This window comes from Salvelinus alpinus, chromosome 29, assembly GCF_045679555.1.
Source record: "Salvelinus alpinus chromosome 29, SLU_Salpinus.1, whole genome shotgun sequence".
Classification (NCBI taxonomy): Eukaryota; Metazoa; Chordata; class Actinopteri; order Salmoniformes; family Salmonidae; genus Salvelinus; species Salvelinus alpinus.
In genome coordinates, this window is record NC_092114.1 from 3,065,230 (window position 1) to 3,086,707 (window position 21,478).

The following is a 21,478-nucleotide window of genomic DNA, read 5'->3' on the forward strand; positions in this document are numbered from 1 at the left end:
CACTACTTTAGACCAGAGCCCTTTGGCACCCTATTCCCTATTTCACACTACTTTTGTCACTATCTAGGGAAAAAGGTGCTGTTTAGGACACAGTTCACAGCTGGTTCTGATGTACATAGGTCCCACTATAGCAGCTGGTTCTGATGTACATAGGTCCCACTATAGCAGCTGGTTCTGATGTACATAGGTCCCACTATAGCAGCTGGTTCTGATGTACATAGGTCCCACTATAGCAGCTGGTTCTGATGTACATAGGTCCCACTATAGCAGCTGGTTCTGATGTACATAGGTCCCACTATAGCAGCTGGTTCTGATGTACATAGGTCCCACTATAGCAGCTGGTTCTGATGTACATAGGTCCCACTATAGCAGCTGGTTCTGATGTACATAGGTACCACTATAGCAGCTGGTTCTGATGTACATAGGTCCCACTATAGCAGCTGGTTCTGATGTACATAGGTACCACTATAGCAGCTGGTTCTGATGTACATAGGTACCACTATAGCAGCTGGTTCTGATGTACATAGGTCCCACTATAGCAGCTGGTTCTGATGTACATAGGTCCCACTATAGCAGCTGGTTCTGATGTACATAGGTCCCACTATAGCAGCTGGTTCTGATGTACATAGGTCCCACTATAGCAGCTGGTTCTGATGTACATAGGTCCCACTATAGCAGCTGGTTCTGATGTACATAGGTCCCACTATAGCAGCTGGTTCTGATGTACATAGGGACCACTATAGCAGCTGGTTCTGATGTACATAGGTACCACTATAGCAGCTGGTTCTGATGTACATAGGTCCCACTATAGCAGCTGGTTCTGATGTACATAGGTCCCACTATAGCAGCTGGTTCTGATGTACATAGGTCCCACTATAGCAGCTGGTTCTGATGTACATAGGTCCCACTATAGCAGCTGGTTCTGATGTACTTAGGTCCCACTATAGCAGCTGGTTCTGATGTACATAGGTCCCACTATAGCAGCTGGTTCTGATGTACATAGGTACCACTATAGCAGCTGGTTCTGATGTACATAGGTCCCACTATAGCAGCTGGTTCTGATGTACATAGGTACCACTATAGCAGCTGGTTCTGATGTACATAGGTACCACTATAGCAGCTGGTTCTGATGTACATAGGTACCACTATAGCAGCTGGTTCTGATGTACATAGGTACCACTATAGCAGCTGGTTCTGATGTACATAGGTACCACTATAGCAGCTGGTTCTGATGTACATAGGTCCCACTATAGCAGCTGGTTCTGATGTACATAGGTACCACTATAGCAGCTGGTTCTGATGTACATAGGTACCACTATAGCAGCTGGTTCTGATGTACATAGGTACCACTATAGCAGCTGGTTCTGATGTACATAGGTCCCACTATAGCAGCTGGTTCTGATGTACATAGGTACCACTATAGCAGCTGGTTCTGATGTACATAGGTACCACTATAGCAGCTGGTTCTGATGTACATAGGTACCACTATAGCAGCTGGTTCTGATGTACATAGGTCCCACTATAGCAGCTGGTTCTGATGTACATAGGTCCCACTATAGCAGCTGGTTCTGATGTACATAGGTACCACTATAGCAGCTGGTTCTGATGTACATAGGTACCACTATAGCAGCTGGTTCTGATGTACATAGGTACCACTATAGCAGCTGGTTCTGATGTACATAGGTCCCACTATAGCAGCTGGTTCTGATGTACATAGGTCCCACTATAGCAGCTGGTTCTGATGTACATAGGTCCCACTATAGCAGCTGGTTCTGATGTACATAGGTCCCACTATAGCAGCTGGTTCTGATGTACATAGGTCCCACTATAGCAGCTGGTTCTGATGTACATAGGTCCCACTATAGCAGCTGGTTCTGATGTACATAGGTCCCACTATAGCAGCTGGTTCTGATGTACATAGGTACCACTATAGCAGCTGGTTCTGATGTACATAGGTACCACTATAGCAGCTGGTTCTGATGTACATAGGTACCACTATAGCAGCTGGTTCTGATGTACATAGGTCCCACTATAGCAGCTGGTTCTGATGTACATAGGTCCCACTATAGCAGCTGGTTCTGATGTACATAGGTCCCACTATAGCAGCTGGTTCTGATGTACATATGTCCCACTATAGCAGCTGGTTCTGATGTACATAGGTCCCACTATAGCAGCTGGTTCTGATGTACATAGGTACCACTATAGCAGCTGGTTCTGATGTACATAGGTACCACTATAGCAGCTGGTTCTGATGTACATAGGTACCACTATAGCAGCTGGTTCTGATGTACATAGGTACCACTATAGCAGCTGGTTCTGATGTACATAGGTACCACTATAGCAGCTGGTTCTGATGTACATAGGTACCACTATAGCAGCTGGTTCTGATGTACATAGGTACCACTATAGCAGCTGGTTCTGATGTACATAGGTCCCACTATAGCAGCTGGTTCTGATGTACATAGGTACCACTATAGCAGCTGGTTCTGATGTACATAGGTACCACTATAGCAGCTGGTTCTGATGTACATAGGTACCACTATAGCAGCTGGTTCTGATGTACATAGGTCCCACTATAGCAGCTGGTTCTGATGTACATAGGTACCACTATAGCAGCTGGTTCTGATGTGCATAGGTACCACTATAGCAGCTGGTTCTGATGTACATAGGTACCACTATAGCAGCTGGTTCTGATGTACATAGGTCCCACTATAGCAGCTGGTTCTGATGTACATAGGTCCCACTATAGCAGCTGGTTCTGATGTACATAGGTACCACTATAGCAGCTGGTTCTGATGTACATAGGTACCACTATAGCAGCTGGTTCTGATGTACATAGGTACCACTATAGCAGCTGGTTCTGATGTACATAGGTCCCACTATAGCAGCTGGTTCTGATGTACATAGGTACCACTATAGCAGCTGGTTCTGATGTACATAGGTACCACTATAGCAGCTGGTTCTGATGTACATAGGTCCCACTATAGCAGCTGGTTCTGATGTACATAGGTCCCACTATAGCAGCTGGTTCTGATGTACATAGGTACCACTATAGCAGCTGGTTCTGGTGTACATAGGTACCACTATAGCAGCTGGTTCTGATGTACATAGGTACCACTATAGCAGCTGGTTCTGATGTACATAGGTCCCACTATAGCAGCTGGTTCTGATGTACATAGGTACCACTATAGCAGCTGGTTCTGATGTACATAGGTACCACTATAGCAGCTGGTTCTGATGTACATAGGTCCCACTATAGCAGCTGGTTCTGATGTACATAGGTACCACTATAGCAGCTGGTTCTGATGTACATAGGTACCACTATAGCAGCTGGTTCTGATGTACATAGGTCCCACTATAGCAGCTGGTTCTGATGTACATAGGTCCCACTATAGCAGCTGGTTCTGATGTACATAGGTACCACTATAGCAGCTGGTTCTGATGTACATAGGTACCACTATAGCAGCTGGTTCTGATGTACATAGGTACCACTATAGCAGCTGGTTCTGATGTACATAGGTACCACTATAGCAGCTGGTTCTGATGTACATAGGTACCACTATAGCAGCTGGTTCTGATGTACATAGGTACCACTATAGCAGCTGGTTCTGATGTACATAGGTACCACTATAGCAGCTGGTTCTGATGTACATAGGTCCCACTATAGCAGCTGGTTCTGATGTACATAGGTCCCACTATAGCAGCTGGTTCTGATGTACATAGGTCCCACTATAGCAGCTGGTTCTGATGTACATAGGTACCACTATAGCAGCTGGTTCTGATGTACATAGGTACCACTATAGCAGCTGGTTCTGATGTACATAGGTCCCACTATAGCAGCTGGTTCTGATGTACATAGGTACCACTATAGCAGCTGGTTCTGATGTACATAGGTACCACTATAGCAGCTGGTTCTGATGTACATAGGTCCCACTATAGCAGCTGGTTCTGATGTACATAGGTACCACTATAGCAGCTGGTTCTGATGTACATAGGTCCCACTATAGCAGCTGGTTCTGATGTACATAGGTACCACTATAGCAGCTGGTTCTGATGTACATAGGTACCACTATAGCAGCTGGTTCTGATGTACATAGGTACCACTATAGCAGCTGGTTCTGATGTACATAGGTCCCACTATAGCAGCTGGTTCTGATGTACATAGGTACCACTATAGCAGCTGGTTCTGATGTACATAGGTACCACTATAGCAGCTGGTTCTGATGTACATAGGTACCACTATAGCAGCTGGTTCTGATGTACATAGGTACCACTATAGCAGCTGGTTCTGATGTACATAGGTACCACTATAGCAGCTGGTTCTGATGTACATAGGTCCCACTATAGCAGCTGGTTCTGATGTACATAGGTACCACTATAGCAGCTGGTTCTGATGTACATAGGTACCACTATAGCAGCTGGTTCTGATGTACATAGGTCCCACTATAGCAGCTGGTTCTGATGTACATAGGTCCCACTATAGCAGCTGGTTCTGATGTACATAGGTACCACTATAGCAGCTGGTTCTGATGTACATAGGTACCACTATAGCAGCTGGTTCTGATGTACATAGGTACCACTATAGCAGCTGGTTCTGATGTACATAGGTCCCACTATAGCAGCTGGTTCTGATGTACATAGGTACCACTATAGCAGCTGGTTCTGATGTACATAGGTACCACTATAGCAGCTGGTTCTGATGTACATAGGTCCCACTATAGCAGCTGGTTCTGATGTACATAGGTACCACTATAGCAGCTGGTTCTGATGTACATAGGTACCACTATAGCAGCTGGTTCTGATGTACATAGGTCCCACTATAGCAGCTGGTTCTGATGTACATAGGTCCCACTATAGCAGCTGGTTCTGATGTACATAGGTCCCACTATAGCAGCTGGTTCTGATGTACATAGGTACCACTATAGCAGCTGGTTCTGATGTACATAGGTACCACTATAGCAGCTGGTTCTGATGTACATAGGTACCACTATAGCAGCTGGTTCTGATGTACATAGGTCCCACTATAGCAGCTGGTTCTGATGTACATAGGTCCCACTATAGCAGCTGGTTCTGATGTACATAGGTACCACTATAGCAGCTGGTTCTGATGTACATAGGTACCACTATAGCAGCTGGTTCTGATGTACATAGGTCCCACTATAGCAGCTGGTTCTGATGTACATAGGTCCCACTATAGCAGCTGGTTCTGATGTACATAGGTACCACTATAGCAGCTGGTTCTGATGTACATAGGTACCACTATAGCAGCTGGTTCTGATGTACATAGGTACCACTATAGCAGCTGGTTCTGATGTACATAGGTACCACTATAGCAGCTGGTTCTGATGTACATAGGTACCACTATACCAGCTGGTTCTGATGTACATAGGTCCCACTATACCAGCTGGTTCTGATGTACATAGGTCCCACTATAGCAGCTGGTTCTGATGTACATAGGTACCACTATAGCAGCTGGTTCTGATGTACATAGGTCCCACTATAGCAGCTGGTTCTGATGTACATAGGTCCCACTATAGCAGCTGGTTCTGATGTACATAGGTACCACTATAGCAGCTGGTTCTGATGTACATAGGTACCACTATAGCAGCTGGTTCTGATGTACATAGGTACCACTATAGCAGCTGGTTCTGATGTACATAGGTCCCACTATAGCAGCTGGTTCTGATGTACATAGGTCCCACTATAGCAGCTGGTTCTGATGTACATAGGTACCACTATAGCAGCTGGTTCTGATGTACATAGGTCCCACTATAGCAGCTGGTTCTGATGTACATAGGTACCACTATAGCAGCTGGTTCTGATGTACATAGGTACCACTATAGCAGCTGGTTCTGATGTACATAGGTCCCACTATAGCAGCTGGTTCTGATGTACATAGGTCCCACTATAGCAGCTGGTTCTGATGTACATAGGTACCACTATAGCAGCTGGTTCTGATGTACATAGGTACCACTATAGCAGCTGGTTCTGATGTACATAGGTACCACTATAGCAGCTGGTTCTGATGTACATAGGTACCACTATAGCAGCTGGTTCTGATGTACATAGGTCCCACTATAGCAGCTGGTTCTGATGTACATAGGTACCACTATAGCAGCTGGTTCTGATGTACATAGGTACCACTATAGCAGCTGGTTCTGATGTACATAGGTCCCACTATAGCAGCTGGTTCTGATGTACATAGGTACCACTATAGCAGCTGGTTCTGATGTACATAGGTACCACTATAGCAGCTGGTTCTGATGTACATAGGTACCACTATAGCAGCTGGTTCTGATGTACATAGGTACCACTATAGCAGCTGGTTCTGATGTACATAGGTCCCACTATAGCAGCTGGTTCTGATGTACATAGGTACCACTATAGCAGCTGGTTCTGATGTACATAGGTACCACTATAGCAGCTGGTTCTGATGTACATAGGTCCCACTATAGCAGCTGGTTCTGATGTACATAGGTACCACTATAGCAGCTGGTTCTGATGTACATAGGTACCACTATAGCAGCTGGTTCTGATGTACATAGGTCCCACTATAGCAGCTGGTTCTGATGTACATAGGTCCCACTATAGCAGCTGGTTCTGATGTACATAGGTACCACTATAGCAGCTGGTTTTGATGTACATAGGTACCACTATAGCAGCTGGTTCTGATGTACATAGGTACCACTATAGCAGCTGGTTCTGATGTACATAGGTACCACTATAGCAGCTGGTTCTGATGTACATAGGTACCACTATAGCAGCTGGTTCTGATGTACATAGGTACCACTATAGCAGCTGGTTCTGATGTACATAGGTACCACTATAGCAGCTCACAGCTGCCCACCACAACCGCTGCTCTGCTGAGAGAGATTCAATGTGTTCCACATGGTGCAGACGACAGCCCCGCCTGTCTCATCCAGAACAACCAGAGCGTTTCTCATTCAGGGCAGGAATTCATCTGTCTTGCTCTGTAGCGACACATCTTAAACCACTTATTAACTTCCCCCTGTCTGTCAGTCTTGAATGGTGCTGTGGTGAGTCCTGCCAAGAGAGGTGTAGAACCTTCCTCGAGGTCTGGAGGGTTCTGGAATCTATCCCATTGTTCCTCAGGCATTCTGTTGCATCACTTACGTGTATCCCAAATGGTCTTCTATTGGACTTGGGAGGAACAACCCTATCTAAAAGTAGTGCACTATAACAGGGAACAGGGTGCCTCTTGGGACTGAGCCTGAGAGCCATCTGAATGTGATTGTTAATCATCGTTCTTCGTCGTGTGTGTTTTAGATGAGGTTTTATCTTGAGAGTCTGCATGTCAAATTGTTGGACAACAGATCGATAGTAGAAACATGTAGGAGGACGACTGGGACTTCTGCAACATAATAGAGATTAGAAGGAGAAATACATGCTCTAGTTTATTAAACTGAGAATCTTAAAGTCTTTCTCTCTGCATTCGGCCGTTGAGCATTTTGGTATGTATATAGTGTGGTGTGTGTGTGTGTGTGTGTGTGAGTGTGTGTGTGTGTGTGTGTGTGTGTGTGTGTGTGTGTGTGTGTGTGTGTGTGTGTGTGTGTGTGTGTGTGTGTGTGTGTGTGTGTGTGTGTGTGTGTGTGTGTGTGTGTGAGTATGGTGTGAGTATGGTGTTTATTAAACTGAGAATCTTAAAGTCTTTCTCTCTGCATTCGGCCGTTGAGCATTTTGGTATGTACAGTGGGGCAAAAAAGTATTTAGTCAGCCACCAATTGTGCAAGTTCTCCCACTTAAAAAGATGAGAGAGGCCTGTAATTTTCATCATAGGTACACTTCAACTATGACAGACAAAATGAGAAAAGAAAATCCAGAAAAACACATTGTAGGATTTTTTATGAATTTATTTGCAAATTATGGTGGAAAATAAGTATTTGGTCACCTACAAACAAGCAAGATTTCTGGCTCTCACAGACCTGTAACTTCTTCTTTAAGAGGCTCCTCTGTCCTCCACTCGTTACCTGTATTAATGGCACCTGTTTGAACTTGTTACCAGTATAAAAGACACCTGTCCACAACCTCAAACAGTCACACTCCAAACTCCACTATGGCCAAGACCAAAGAGCTGTCAAAGGACACCAGAAACAAAATTGTAGACCTGCACCAGGCTGGGAAGACTGAATCTGCAATAGGTAAGCAGCTTGGTTTGAAGAAATCAGATGTGGGAGCAATTATTAGGAAATGGAAGACATACAAGACCACTGATAATCTCCCTCGATCTGGGGCTCCACGCAAGATCTCACCCCGTGGGGTCAAAATGAGCACAAGAACGGTGAGCAAAAATCCCAGAACCACACGGGGGGACCTAGTGAATGACATGCAGAGTGCTGGGACCAAAGTAACAAAGCCTACCATCAGTAACACACTACGCCGCCAGGGACTCAAATCCTGCAGTGCCAGACGTGTCCCCCTGCTTAAGCCAGTACATGTCCAGGCCCGTCTGAAGTTTGCTAGAGAGCATTTGGATGATCCAGAAGAAGATTGGGAGAATGTCATATGGTCAGATGAAACCAAAATATAACTTTTTGGTAAAAACTCAACTCGTCGTGTTTGGAGGACAAAGAATGCTGAGTTGCATCCAAAGAACACCATACCTACTGTGAAGCATGGGGGTGGAAACATCATGCTTTGGGGCTGTTTTTCTGCAAAGGGACCAGGACGACTGATCCGTGTAAAGGAAAGAATGAATGGGGCCATGTATCGTGAGATTGAGTGAAAACCTCCTTCCATCAGCAAGGGCATTGAAGATGAAACGTGGCTGGGTCTTTCAGCATGACAATGATCCCAAACACACCGCCCGGGCAACGAAGGAGTGGCTTCGTAAGAAGCATTTCAAGGTCCTGGAGTGGCCTAGCCAGTCTCCAGATCTCAACCCCATAGAAAATCTTTGGAGGGAGTTGAAAGTCCGTGTTGCCCAGCAACAGCCCCAAAACATCACTGCTCTAGAGGAGATCTGCATGGAGGAATGGGCCAAAATACCAGCAACAGTGTGTGAAAACCTTGTGAAGACTTACAGAAAACGTTTGACCTCTGTCATTGCCAACAAAGGGTATATAACAAAGTATTGAGATAAACTTTTGTTATTGACCAAATACTTATTTTCCACCATAATTTGCAAATAAATTCATTAAAAATCCTACAATGTGATTTTCTGGAATTTTTTTTCTCATTTTGTCTGTCATAGTTGAAGTGTACCTATGATGAAAATTACAGGCCTCTCTCATCTTTTTAAGTGTGAGAACTTGCACAATTGGTGGCTGACTAAATACTTTTTTGCCCCACTGTATATAGTGTGGTGTGTGTGTGTGTGTGTGTGTGTGTGTGTGTGTGTGTGTGTGTGTGTGAATGTAAGTGTGTGTGTGTGTGTGTGTGTGTGTGTGTGTGTGTGTGTGTGTGTGTGTGTGTGTGTGTGTGTGTGTGTGAGTATGGTGTGAGTATGTTGTTTATTAAACTGAGAATCTTAAAGTCTTTCTCTCTGCATTCGGCCGTTGAGCATTTTGGTATGTATATAGTGTGGTGTGTGTGTGTGTGTGTGTGTGTGTGTGTGTGTGTGTGTGTGTGTGTGTGTGTGTGTGTGTGTGTGTGTGTGTGTGTGTGTGTGTGTGTGTGTGTGTGTGTGTGTGTGTGTGTGTGTGTGTGTGTGTGTGTGTGTGTGTGTGTGTGAGTATGGTGTGTGTGTGTGAATGTAAGTGTGGTGTGTGTGTGTGTGTGTGTGTGTGTGTGTGTGAGTGTGTGTGTGTGTGTGTGTGTGTGTGTGTGTGTGTGTGTGTGTGTGTGTGTGTGTGTGTGTGTGTGTGTGTGTGTGTGTGTGTGTGTGTGTGTGTGTGTGTGTGTGTGTGTGTGTGTGTATTTCCACCTCTGACAGCTCCTCTGTCTCTCCTGGAACAGTGATTGAGTGATGATGTAATAGAATGTGACGCTTAGTTCTGTGGTGTGTTCCTGGAGACGGGCCCTGGCAGCGGTAGAGGGAGAGATGGGCCCTGGCAGCGGTAGAAGGAGAGATGGGCTCTGGCAGTGGTAGAGGGAGATATGGGCCCTGGCAGCGGCAGAGGGAGAGATGGGCCCTGGCAGCGGTAGAAGGAGAGATGGGCTCTGGCAGTGGTAGAGGGAGATATGGGCCCTGGCAGCGGTAGAGGGAGAGATGGGCCCTGGCAGCGGTAGAAGGAGAGATGGGCTCTGGCAGCGGTAGAGGGAGAGATGGGCCCTGGCAGCGGTAGAAGGAGAGATGGGCTCTGGCAGTGGTAGAGGGAGAGATGGGCCCTGGCAGTGGTAGAGGGAGAGATGGGCCCTGGCAGTGGTAGAGGGAGAGATGGGCCCTGGCAGTGGTAGAGGGAGAGATGGGCCCTGGCAGTGGTAGAGGGAGAGATGGGCCCTGGCAGTGGTAGAGGGAGAGATGGGCCCTGGCAGCGGTAGAAGGAGAGATGGGCTCTGGCAGTGGTAGAGGGAGAGATGGGCCCTGGCAGTGGTAGAGGGAGAGATGGGCCCTGGCAGTGGTAGAGGGAGAGATGGGCCCTGGCAGTGGTAGAGGGAGAGATGGGCCCTGGCAGTGGTAGAGGGAGAGATGGGCCCTGGCAGTGGTAGAGGGAGAGATGGGCCCTGGCAGTGGTAGAGTGAGAGATGGGCCCTGGCAGTGGTAGAGGGAGAGATGGGCCCTGGCAGTGGTAGAGGGAGAGATGGGCCCTGGCAGCGGTAGAAGGAGAGATGGGCTCTGGCAGGGATAACAGTGGTAGAGGGAGATATGGGCCCTGGCAGTGGTAGAGGGAGAGATGGGCCCTGGCAGTGGTAGAGGGAGAGATGGGCCCTGGCAGTGGTAGAGGGAGAGATGGGCCCTGGCAGTGGTAGAGGGAGAGATGGGCCCTGGCAGTGGTAGAGGGAGAGATGGGCCCTGGCAGTGGTAGAGGGAGAGATGGGCCCTGGCAGTGGTAGAGGGAGAGATGGGCCCTGGCAGTGGTAGAGGGAGAGATGGGCCCTGGCAGTGGTAGAGGGAGAGATGGGCCCTGGCAGCGGTAGAAGGAGAGATGGGCTCTGGCAGTGGTAGAGGGAGAGATGGGCCCTGGCAGTGGTAGAGGGAGATATGGGCCCTGGCAGTGGTAGAGGGAGAGATGGGCCCTGGCAGTGGTAGAGGGAGAGATGGGCCCTGGCAGTGGTAGAGGGAGAGATGGGCCCTGGCAGTGGTAGAGGGAGAGATGGGCCCTGGCAGTGGTAGAGGGAGAGATGGGCCCTGGCAGCGGTAGAAGGAGAGATGGGCTCTGGCAGGGATAACAGTGGTAGAGGGAGATATGGGCCCTGGCAGTGGTAGAGGGAGAGATGGGCCCTGGCAGTGGTAGAGGGAGAGATGGGCCCTGGCAGTGGTAGAGGGAGAGATGGGCCCTGGCAGTGGTAGAGGGAGAGATGGGCCCTGGCAGTGGTAGAGGGAGAGATGGGCCCTGGCAGTGGTAGAGGGAGAGATGGGCCCTGGCAGTGGTAGAGGGAGAGATGGGCCCTGGCAGTGGTAGAGGGAGATATGGGCCCTGGCAGTGGTAGAGGGAGAGATGGGCCCTGGCAGTGGTAGAGGGAGAGATGGGCCCTGGCAGTGGTAGAGGGAGAGATGGGCCCTGGCAGTGGTAGAGGGAGAGATGGGCCCTGGCAGTGGTAGAGGGAGAGATGGGCCCTGGCAGTGGTAGAGGGAGAGATGGGCCCTGGCAGTGGTAGAGGGAGAGATGGGCCCTGGCAGTGGTAGAGGGAGAGATGGGCCCTGGCAGCGGTAGAAGGAGAGATGGGCTCTGGCAGGGATAACAGTGGTAGAGGGAGAGATGGGCCCTGGCAGTGGTAGAGGGAGAGATGGGCCCTGGCAGTGGTAGAGGGAGAGATGGGCCCTGGCAGTGGTAGAAGGAGAGATGGGCTCTGGCAGGGATAACAGTGGTAGAGGGAGATATGGGCCCTGGCAGTGGTAGAGGGAGAGATGGGCCCTGGCAGTGGTAGAGGGAGAGATGGGCCCTGGCAGTGGTAGAGGGAGAGATGGGCCCTGGCAGTGGTAGAGGGAGAGATGGGCCCTGGCAGCGGTAGAAGGAGAGATGGGCTCTGGCAGGGATAACAGTGGTAGAGGGAGATATGGGCCCTGGCAGTGGTAGAGGGAGAGATGGGCCCTGGCAGTGTTAGAGGGAGAGATGGGCCCTGGCAGTGGTAGAGGGAGAGATGGGCCCTGGCAGTGGTAGAGGGAGAGATGGGCCCTGGCAGTGGTAGAGGGAGAGATGGGCCCTGGCAGCGGTAGAAGGAGAGATGGGCTCTGGCAGGGATAACAGTGGTAGAGGGAGAGATGGGCCCTGGCAGTGGTAGAGGGAGAGATGGGCCCTGGCAGTGGTAGAGGGAGAGATGGGCCCTGGCAGTGGTAGAGGGAGAGATGGGCCCTGGTAGTGGTAGAGGGAGAGATGGGCCCTGGCAGTGGTAGAAGGAGAGATGGGCTCTGGCAGGGATAACAGTGGTAGAGGGAGATATGGGCCCTGGCAGTGGTAGAGGGAGAGATGGGCCCTGGCAGTGGTAGAGGGAGAGATGGGCCCTGGCAGTGGTAGAGGGAGAGATGGGCCCTGGCAGTGGTAGAGGGAGAGATGGGCCCTGGCAGCGGTAGAGGGAGAGAGGGGCTCTGGCAGGGATAACAGTGGTAGAGGGAGATATGGGCCCTGGCAGTGGTAGAGGGAGAGATGGGCCCTGGCAGTGGTAGAGGGAGAGATGGGCCCTGGCAGTGGTAGAGGGAGAGATGGGCCCTGGCAGTGGTAGAGGGAGAGATGGGCACTGGCAGCGGTAGAAGGAGAGATGGGCTCTGGCAGGGATAACAGTGGTAGAGGGAGATATGGGCCCTGGCAGTGGTAGAGGGAGAGATGGGCCCTGGCAGCGGTAGAGGGAGAGATGGGCCCTGGCAGCGGTAGAGGGAGAGATGGGCCCTGGCAGTGGTAGAGGGAGAGATGGGCCCTGGCAGTGGTAGAGGGAGAGATGGGCCCTGGCAGCGGTAGAGGGAGAGATGGGCCCTGGCAGTGGTAGAGGGAGAGATGGGCCCTGGCAGGGATAACAGTGGTAGAGGGAGAGATGGGCCCTGGCAGTGGTAGAGGGAGAGATGGGCCCTGGCAGTGGTAGAGGGAGAGATGGGCCCTGGCAGGGATAACAGTGGTAGAGGGAGAGATGGGCCCTGGCAGTGGTAGAGGGAGAGATGGGCCCTGGCAGTGGTAGAGGGAGAGATGGGCCCTGGCAGTGGTAGAGGGAGAGATGGGCCCTGGCAGGGATAACAGTGGTAGAGGGAGAGATGGGCCCTGGCAGTGGTAGAGGGAGAGATGGGCCCTGGCAGGGATAACAGTGGTAGAGGGAGAGATGGGCCCTGGCAGGGATAACAGTGGTAGAGGGAGAGATGGGCCCTGGCAGCGGTAGAGGGAGAGATGGGCCCTGGCAGGGATAACAGTGGTAGAGGGAGAGATGGGCCCTGGCAGCGGTAGAGGGAGAGATGGGCCCTGGCAGTGGTAGAGGGAGAGATGGGCCCTGGCAGTGGTAGAGGGAGAGATGGGCCCTGGCAGCGTTAGAGGGAGATATGGGCCCTGACAGTGGTAGAGGGAGAGATTGGCCCTGGCAGGGATAACAGTGGTAGAGGGAGAGATGGGCCCTGGCAGGGATAACAGTGGTAGAGGGAGAGATGGGCCCTGGCAGGGATAACAGTGGTAGAGGGAGAGATGGGCCCTGGCAGGGATAACAGTGGTAGAGGGAGAGATGGGCCCTGGCAGGGATAACAGTGGTATAGGGAGAGATGGGCCCTGGCAGGGATAACAGTGGTAGAGGGAGAGATGGGCCCTGGCAGGGATAACAGTGGAGGGGTGGGAATGGTAGAGGAATGTCGGAGAGGTGGACACTGTCGACTGCATCTCCTCTGTCGGCTGTCAGGGCCCCATCCACTCTGATTGTTCCATCTCCTCTGTCAGGGCCCCATCCACTCTGATTGTTCCATCTCCTCTGTCAGGGCCCCATCCACTCTGATTGTTCCATCTCCTCTGTCAGGGCCCCATCCACTCTGATTGTTCCATCTCCTCTGTCAGGGCCCCATCCACTCTGATTGTTCCATCTCCTCTGTCAGGGCCCCATCCACTCTGATTGTTCCATCTCCCCTGTCAGGGCCCCATCCACTCTGATTGTTCCATCTCCCCTGTCAGGGCCCCATCCACTCTGATTGTTCCATCTCCCCTGTCAGGGCCCCATCCACTCTGATTGTTCCATCTCCTCTGACAGGGCCCCATTCACTTCCTCACCACCTCCTCGTTCACATCACTGAATACGTAATGTGTAAATAGCCGTTGGAGCTGCTGGGGTAAAATCCTGGATCTGGGGTATAGGGCTGGAGATGGGGTATAGGGCTGGAGCTGGGATATAGGGCTGGAGCTGAGGTATAGGGCTGGAGCTGAGGTATAGGGCTGGAGCTGGGGTATAGGGATGGAGCTGGGGTATAGGGCTGGAGCTGGGGTATAGGGCTGGAGCTGGGGTATAGGGCTGGAGCTGGGGTATAGGGCTGGAGCTGGGGTAAAGGGCTGGAACTGGGGTATAGGGCTGGAGCTGGGGTATAGGGCTGGAGCTGGGGTATAGGGCTGGAGCTGGGGTAAAGGGCTGGAGTTGGGGTAAAGGGCTGGAGCTGGGGTATAGGGCTGGAGCTGAGGTAAAGGGCTGGAGCTGGGGTATAGGGCTGGAGCTGGGTTAAAGGGCTGGAGCTGGGGTAAAGGGCTGGAGCTGGGGTAAAGGGCTGGAGCTGGGGTATAGGGCTGGAGCTGGGGTATAGGGCTGGAGCTGGAGTATAGGGCTGGAGCTGGGGTGTAGGGCTGGAGCTGGGGTGTAGGGCTGGAGCTGGGGTAAAGGGCTGGAGATGGGGTATAGGGCTGGAGCTGAGGTATAGGGCTGGAGCTGGGGTAAAGGGCTGGAGCTGGGGTAAAGGGCTGGAGCTGGGGTATAGGGCTGGAGCGTAGGGCTGGAGCTGGGGTATAGGGCTGGAGCTGAGGTGTAGGGCTGGAGCTGGGGTAAAGGGCTGGAGCTGGGGTAAAGGGCTGGAGCTGGGGTAAAGGGCTGGAGCTGGGGTGTAGTGCTGGAGCTGGGGTATAGGGCTGGAGCTGGGGTGTAGGGCTGGAGCTGAGGTATAGGGCTGGAGCTGGGGTATAGGGATGGAGCTGGGGTATAGGGCTGGAGCTGGGGTATAGGGCTGGAGCTGGGGTATAGGGCTGGAGCTGGGGTATAGGGCTGGAGCTGGGGTAAAGGGCTGGAACTGGGGTATAGGGCTGGAGCTGGGGTATAGGGCTGGAGCTGGGGTATAGGGCTGGAGCTGGGGTAAAGGGCTGGAGTTGGGGTAAAGGGCTGGAGCTGGGGTATAGGGCTGGAGCTGAGGTAAAGGGCTGGAGCTGGGGTATAGGGCTGGAGCTGGGTTAAAGGGCTGGAGCTGGGGTAAAGGGCTGGAGCTGGGGTAAAGGGCTGGAGCTGGGGTATAGGGCTGGAGCTGGGGTATAGGGCTGGAGCTGGAGTATAGGGCTGCAGCTGGGGTGTAGGGCTGGAGCTGGGGTGTAGGGCTGGAGCTGGGGTAAAGGGCTGGAGATGGGGTATAGGGCTGGAGCTGAGGTATAGGGCTGGAGCTGGGGTAAAGGGCTGGAGCTGGGGTAAAGGGCTGGAGCTGGGGTATAGGGCTGGAGCGTAGGGCTGGAGCTGGGGTATAGGGCTGGAGCTGAGGTGTAGGGCTGGAGCTGGGATAAAAGGGCTGGAGCTGGGGTAAAGGGCTGGAGCTGGGGTAAAGGGCTGGAGTTGGGGTGTAGGGCTGGAGCTGGGGTATAGGGCTGGAGCTGGGGTGTAGGGCTGGAGCTGGGGTATAGGGCTGGAGCTGGGGTATAGGGCTGGAGCTGGGGTAAAGGGTTGGAGCTGGGGTATAGGGCTGGAGCTGGGGTAAAGGGCTGGAGCTGGGGTAAAGGGCTGGAGCTGGGGTAAAGGGCTGGAGCTGGGGTGTAGGGCTGGAGCTGGGGTATAGGGCTGTGGTATAGGGCTGGAGCTGGGGTATAGGGCTGGAGCTGGGGTATAGGGCTGGAGCTGGGGTATAGGGCTGGAGCTGAGGTATAGGGCTGGAGCTGGGGTATAGGGCTGGAGCTGGGATATAGGGCTGGAGCTGGGGTATAGGGCTGGAGCTGGGGTATAGGGCTGGAGCTGAGGTATAGGGCTGGAGCTGGGGTATAGGGCTGGAGCTGGGGTATAGGGCTGGAGCTGAGGTGTAGGGCTGGAGCTGGGGTATAGGGCTGGAGCTGGGGTATAGGGCTGGAGCTGGGGTAAAGGGCTGGAGCTGGGGTAAAGTGCTGGAGCTGGGGTAAAGGGCTGGAGCTGGGGTAAAGGGCTGGAGCTGGGGTGTAGGGCTGGAGCTGGGGTATAGGGCTGGAGCTGGGGTGTAGGCCTGGAGCTGGGGTGTAGGCTGGAGCTGGGGTATAGGGCTGGAGCGTAGGGCTGGAGCTGGGGTAAAGGGCTGGAGCTGGGGTATAGGGCTGGAGCTGGGGTAAAGGGTTGGAGCTGGGGTATAGGGCTGGAGCTGGGGTATAGGGCTAGAGCTGGGGTATAGGGCTGGATCTGGGGTGTAGGGCTGGAGCTGGGGTATAGGGCTGGAGCTGGGGTATAGGGCTGGAGCTGGGGTAAAGGGTTGGAGCTGGGGTATAGGGCTGGAGCTGGGGTATAGGGCTGGAGCTGGGCTATAGGGCTGGAGCTGAGGTATAGGGCTGGAGCTGGGATATAGGGCTGGAGCTGGGGTATAGGGCTGGAGCTGGGGTAAAGGGCTGGAGCTGAGGTATAGGGCTGGAGCTGGGGTATAGGGCTGGAGCTGGGGTATAGGGCTGGAGCTGAGGTATAGGGCTGGAGCTGGGGTAAAGGGCTGGAGCTGGGGTATAGGGCTGGAGCTGAGGTATAGGGCTGGAGCTGGGGTATAGGGCTGGAGCTGGGGTATAGGGCTGGAGCTGGGGTAAAGGGCTGGAGATGGGGTATAGGGCTGGAGCTGAGGTATAGGGCTGGAGCTGGGATATAGGGCTGGAGCTGGGGTATAGGGCTGGAGCTGGGGTATAGGGCTGGAGCTGGGGTAAAGGGCTGGAGCTGGGGTAAAGGGCTGGAGCTGGGGTATAGGGCTGGAGCTGGGGTATAGGGCTGGAGCTGGGGTATAGGGCTGGAGCTGGGGTATAGGGCTGGAGCTGGGGTATAGGGCTGGAGCTGGGGTATAGGGCTGGAGCTGGGGTAAAGGGCTGGAGCTGGGGTATAGGGCTGGAGTTGGAGCTGGGACTGAGACTGGAGTTGGAGCTGGGACAGGGACTGAGACTGGAGTTGGAGCTGGGGTTGGAGCTGGGACTGAGACTGGAGTTGGAGCTGGGACTGGGACTGAGACTGGAGTTGGGACTGGGACTGGAGTTGGAGCTGGGACTGGGACTGGAGTTGGAGCTGGGTTGGGGTTGGAGCTGGGACTGGGACTGGAGTTGGAGCTGGGACTGGGACTGGGACTGGGGTTGGAGCTGGGACTGGGACTGGGGTTGGAGCTGGGACTGGGACTGGGACTGGGACTGGGGTTGGGACTGGAGTTGGAGCTGGGACTGGGACTGGGGTTGGAGCTGGGACTGGGACTGGGACTGGGGTTGGAGCTGGGACTGGGGTTGGAGCTGGGACTGGGACTGGGACTGGGGTTGGAGCTGGGACTGGGACTGGGGTTGGAGCTGAGACTGGGACTGGAGTTGGAGCTGGGACTTTGACTGGAGTTGGGACTGGGACTGGAGTTGGAGCTGGGACTGGGACTGGAGTTGGAGCTGGGACTGGGACTGGGGTTGGAGCTGGGACTGGGGTTGGAGCTGGGACTGGGACTGGGACTGGGGTTGGAGCTGAGACTGGGACTGGGGTTGGAGCTGGGACTGGGACTGGGGTTGGAGCTGAGACTGGGACTGGAGTTGGAGCTGGGTTGGGGTTGGAGCTGGGACTGGGACTGGCCATAGTGGTAACACTTGTATGGTAGCTACTTGTGGTCATACTTACATAGGGACTTCATAACAAATGACACATTCATAACCCCTACCTAACACATTTATGGCCCATACCTAACACATTCATGGCCCATACCTAACACATTTATGGCCCATACCTAACACATTCATAACCCATACCTAACACATTCATAACCCATACCTATCACATTCATAACCCATAACACATTCATAACCCATAACACATTCATAACCCATACCTAACACATCCATAACCCATACCTAACACATTCATAACCCATAACACATTCATAACCCATACCTAACACATTCATGGCCCATACCTAACACATTTATGGCCCATACCTAACACATTCATAACCCATACCTAACACATTCATAACCCATACCTATCACATTCATAACCCATACCTATCACATTCATAACCCATACCTATCACATTCATAACCCATAACACATTCATAACCCATACCTAACACATTCATAACCCATAACACATTCATAACCCATAACACATTCATAACCCATACCTAACACATTCATAACCCATAACACATTCATAACCCATACCTAACACATTCATAACCCATACCTAACACATTCGTAAGCAGTAAATAAACATGCTTATGCCTGGGATGGAGGTGTGTTTGTATGGGGCTGTGGAGGAGCTTATTTGGTCGTGGTAACCCTAGCAACTCTCTGCTTGAACCCCGAAGTGAAGACCATTTTCCACAGAGTCGCTGTGTGGAGCCTGGGATGCCCTGTTGGAGCCCTGCCTTTCCGGCCGGCCTTGCCCCTGTTGCATACCTCTCCCATCACTGTCTACACCAGAGCAGAGGCAGAGGGCGCAGAGCCATGACTGGGGAGACTGGTCTTCGTCAGGGCCCTGTGACAGAGAGATAGGGTCTGGTCGAGAGCGAGGGAGAGAGAGAGAGAGAGAGAGAGTTAGAGAGAGAGGGGGGTCTGGTCTGCAGGGAGGGAGAGAGTGCGTCTGGTCTGGAACTCCTTATCAGCAGAGCAGAGCAGTGGTCTGGCTTGTGTTAAGCAGGTCTGTGATAAGATGCAGGTTCTTCTTTATTCCATTTGAACCAATGGTCTCTTGGTTTGTGTTAACCCTCCCCACCCTCCCCATCAGACCCACACCACCCAGTCTAGGGAAACCCTGAAGATGAATGACTTGCCTGCTGGTCTTTGACAAGTTCCTTCCAAATAACATAACGTGTATTGTGTGTGTGTGTGTGTGTGTGTGTGTGTGTGTGTGTGTGTGTGTGTGTGTGTGTGTGTGTGTGTGTGTGTGTGTGTGTGTGTTCTAATAGAGACCCTCTCTCTGAGACAGTCATAGCAGACCAGAGCTTCAAATTTAAGATTGCATGTATTGTAGTAACCTTAACCCAACACCTAGTCACACCTAGCGAACTAGTCAAGGGGTCGGGTTCCTTGGTGTAATAGCTAAAGTGTTGGGTTGATAGTCACAGTACCCGGGTTTGAGTCCTAGTTGGGGTTACCTCCCAAATTGCTATAGTTTTCTAAGTATTATTCAGCCAAAGGGAACCGGCAGAACGACTCAGCTTGTTGTGGGTATACAGTAACAGCAGCAAAGGGAACTGGCACAACGACTCAGCTTGTTCTGGGTATACAGTAACAGCAGCAAAGGGAACTGGCACAACGACTCAGCTTGTTCTGGGTATACAGTAACAGCAGCAAAGGGAACTGGCAGAACGACGCAGCTTGTTGTGGGTATACAGTAACAGCAGCAAAGGGAACTGGCAGAACGACTCAGCTTGTTGTGGGTATACAGTAACAGCAGCAAAGGGAACTGGCAGAACGACTCAGCTTGTTGTGGGTATACAGTAACAGCAGCAAAGGGAACCGTCAGAACGACTCAGCTTGTTGTGGGTATACAGTAACAGCAGCAAAGGGAACTGGCAGAACGACTCAGCTTGTTGTGGGTATACAGTAACAGCAGCAAAGGGAACCGGCAGAACAACTCAGCTTGTTGTTGTATACAGTAACAGCAGCAAAGGGAACTGGCAGAACGACTCAGCTTGTTGTGGGGTATACAGTAACAGCAGCAAAGGGAACCGGCAGAACGACTCAGCTTGTTGTGGGTATACAGTAACAGCAGCAAAGGGAACCGGCAGAACGACTCAGCTTGTTGTGGGTATACAGTAACAGCAGCAAAGGGAACTGGCAGAACGACTCAGCTTGTTGTTGTATACAGTAACAGCAGCAAAGGGAACCGGCAGAACAACTCAGCTTGTTGTTGTATACAGTAACAGCAGCAAAGGGAACAGGCAGAACAACTCAGCTTGTTGTTGTATACAGTAACAGCAGCAAAGGGAACTGGCAGAACGACTCAGCTTGTTGTGGGTATACAGTAACAGCAGCAAAGGGAACTGGCAGAACGACTCAGCTTGTTGTGGGTATACAGTAACAGCAGCAAAGGAAACCGGCAGAACAACTCAGCTTGTTGTTGTATACAGTAACAGCAGCAAAGGGAACTGGCAGAACAACTCAGCTTGTTGTTGTATACAGTAACAGCAGCAAAGGAAACCGGCAGAACAACTCAGCTTGTTGTTGTATACAGTAACAGCAGCAAAGGGAACCGGCAGAACGACTCAGCTTGTTGTTGTATACAGTAACAGCAGCAAAGGGAACTGGCAGAACAACTCAGCTTGTTGTTGTATACAGTAACAGCAGCAAAGGGAACTGGCAGAACGACTCAGCTTGTTGTGGGTATACAGTAACAGCAGCAAAGGGAACTGGCAGAACAACTCAGCTTGTTGTTGTATACAGTAACAGCAGCGAAGGGAACTGGCAGAACGACTCAGCTTGTTGTTGTATACAGTAACAGCAGCAAAGGGAACCGGCAGAACAACTCAGCTTGTTGTTGTATACAGTAACAGCAGCAAAGGGAACTGGCAGAACGACTCAGCTTGTTGTTGTATACAGTAACAGCAGCAAAGGGAACCGGCAGAACGACTCAGCTTGTTGTGGGTATACAGTAACAGCAGCAAAGGGAACCGGCAGAACGACTCAGCTTGTTGTGGGTATACAGTAACAGCAGCAAAGGGAACTGGCAGAACGACTCAGCTTGTTGTTGTATACAGTAACAGCAGCAAAGGGAACCGGCAGAACAACTCAGCTTGTTGTTGTATACAGTAACAGCAGCAAAGGGAACCGGCAGAACAACTCAGCTTGTTGTTGTATACAGTAACAGCAGCAAAGGGAACTGGCAGAACGACTCAGCTTGTTGTGGGTATACAGTAACAGCAGCAAAGGGAACTGGCAGAACGACTCAGCTTGTTGTGGGTATACAGTAACAGCAGCAAAGGAAACCGGCAGAACAACTCAGCTTGTTGTTGTATACAGTAACAGCAGCAAAGGGAACCGGCAGAACGACTCAGCTTGTTGTTGTATACAGTAACATCAGCAAAGGGAACTGGCAGAACGACTC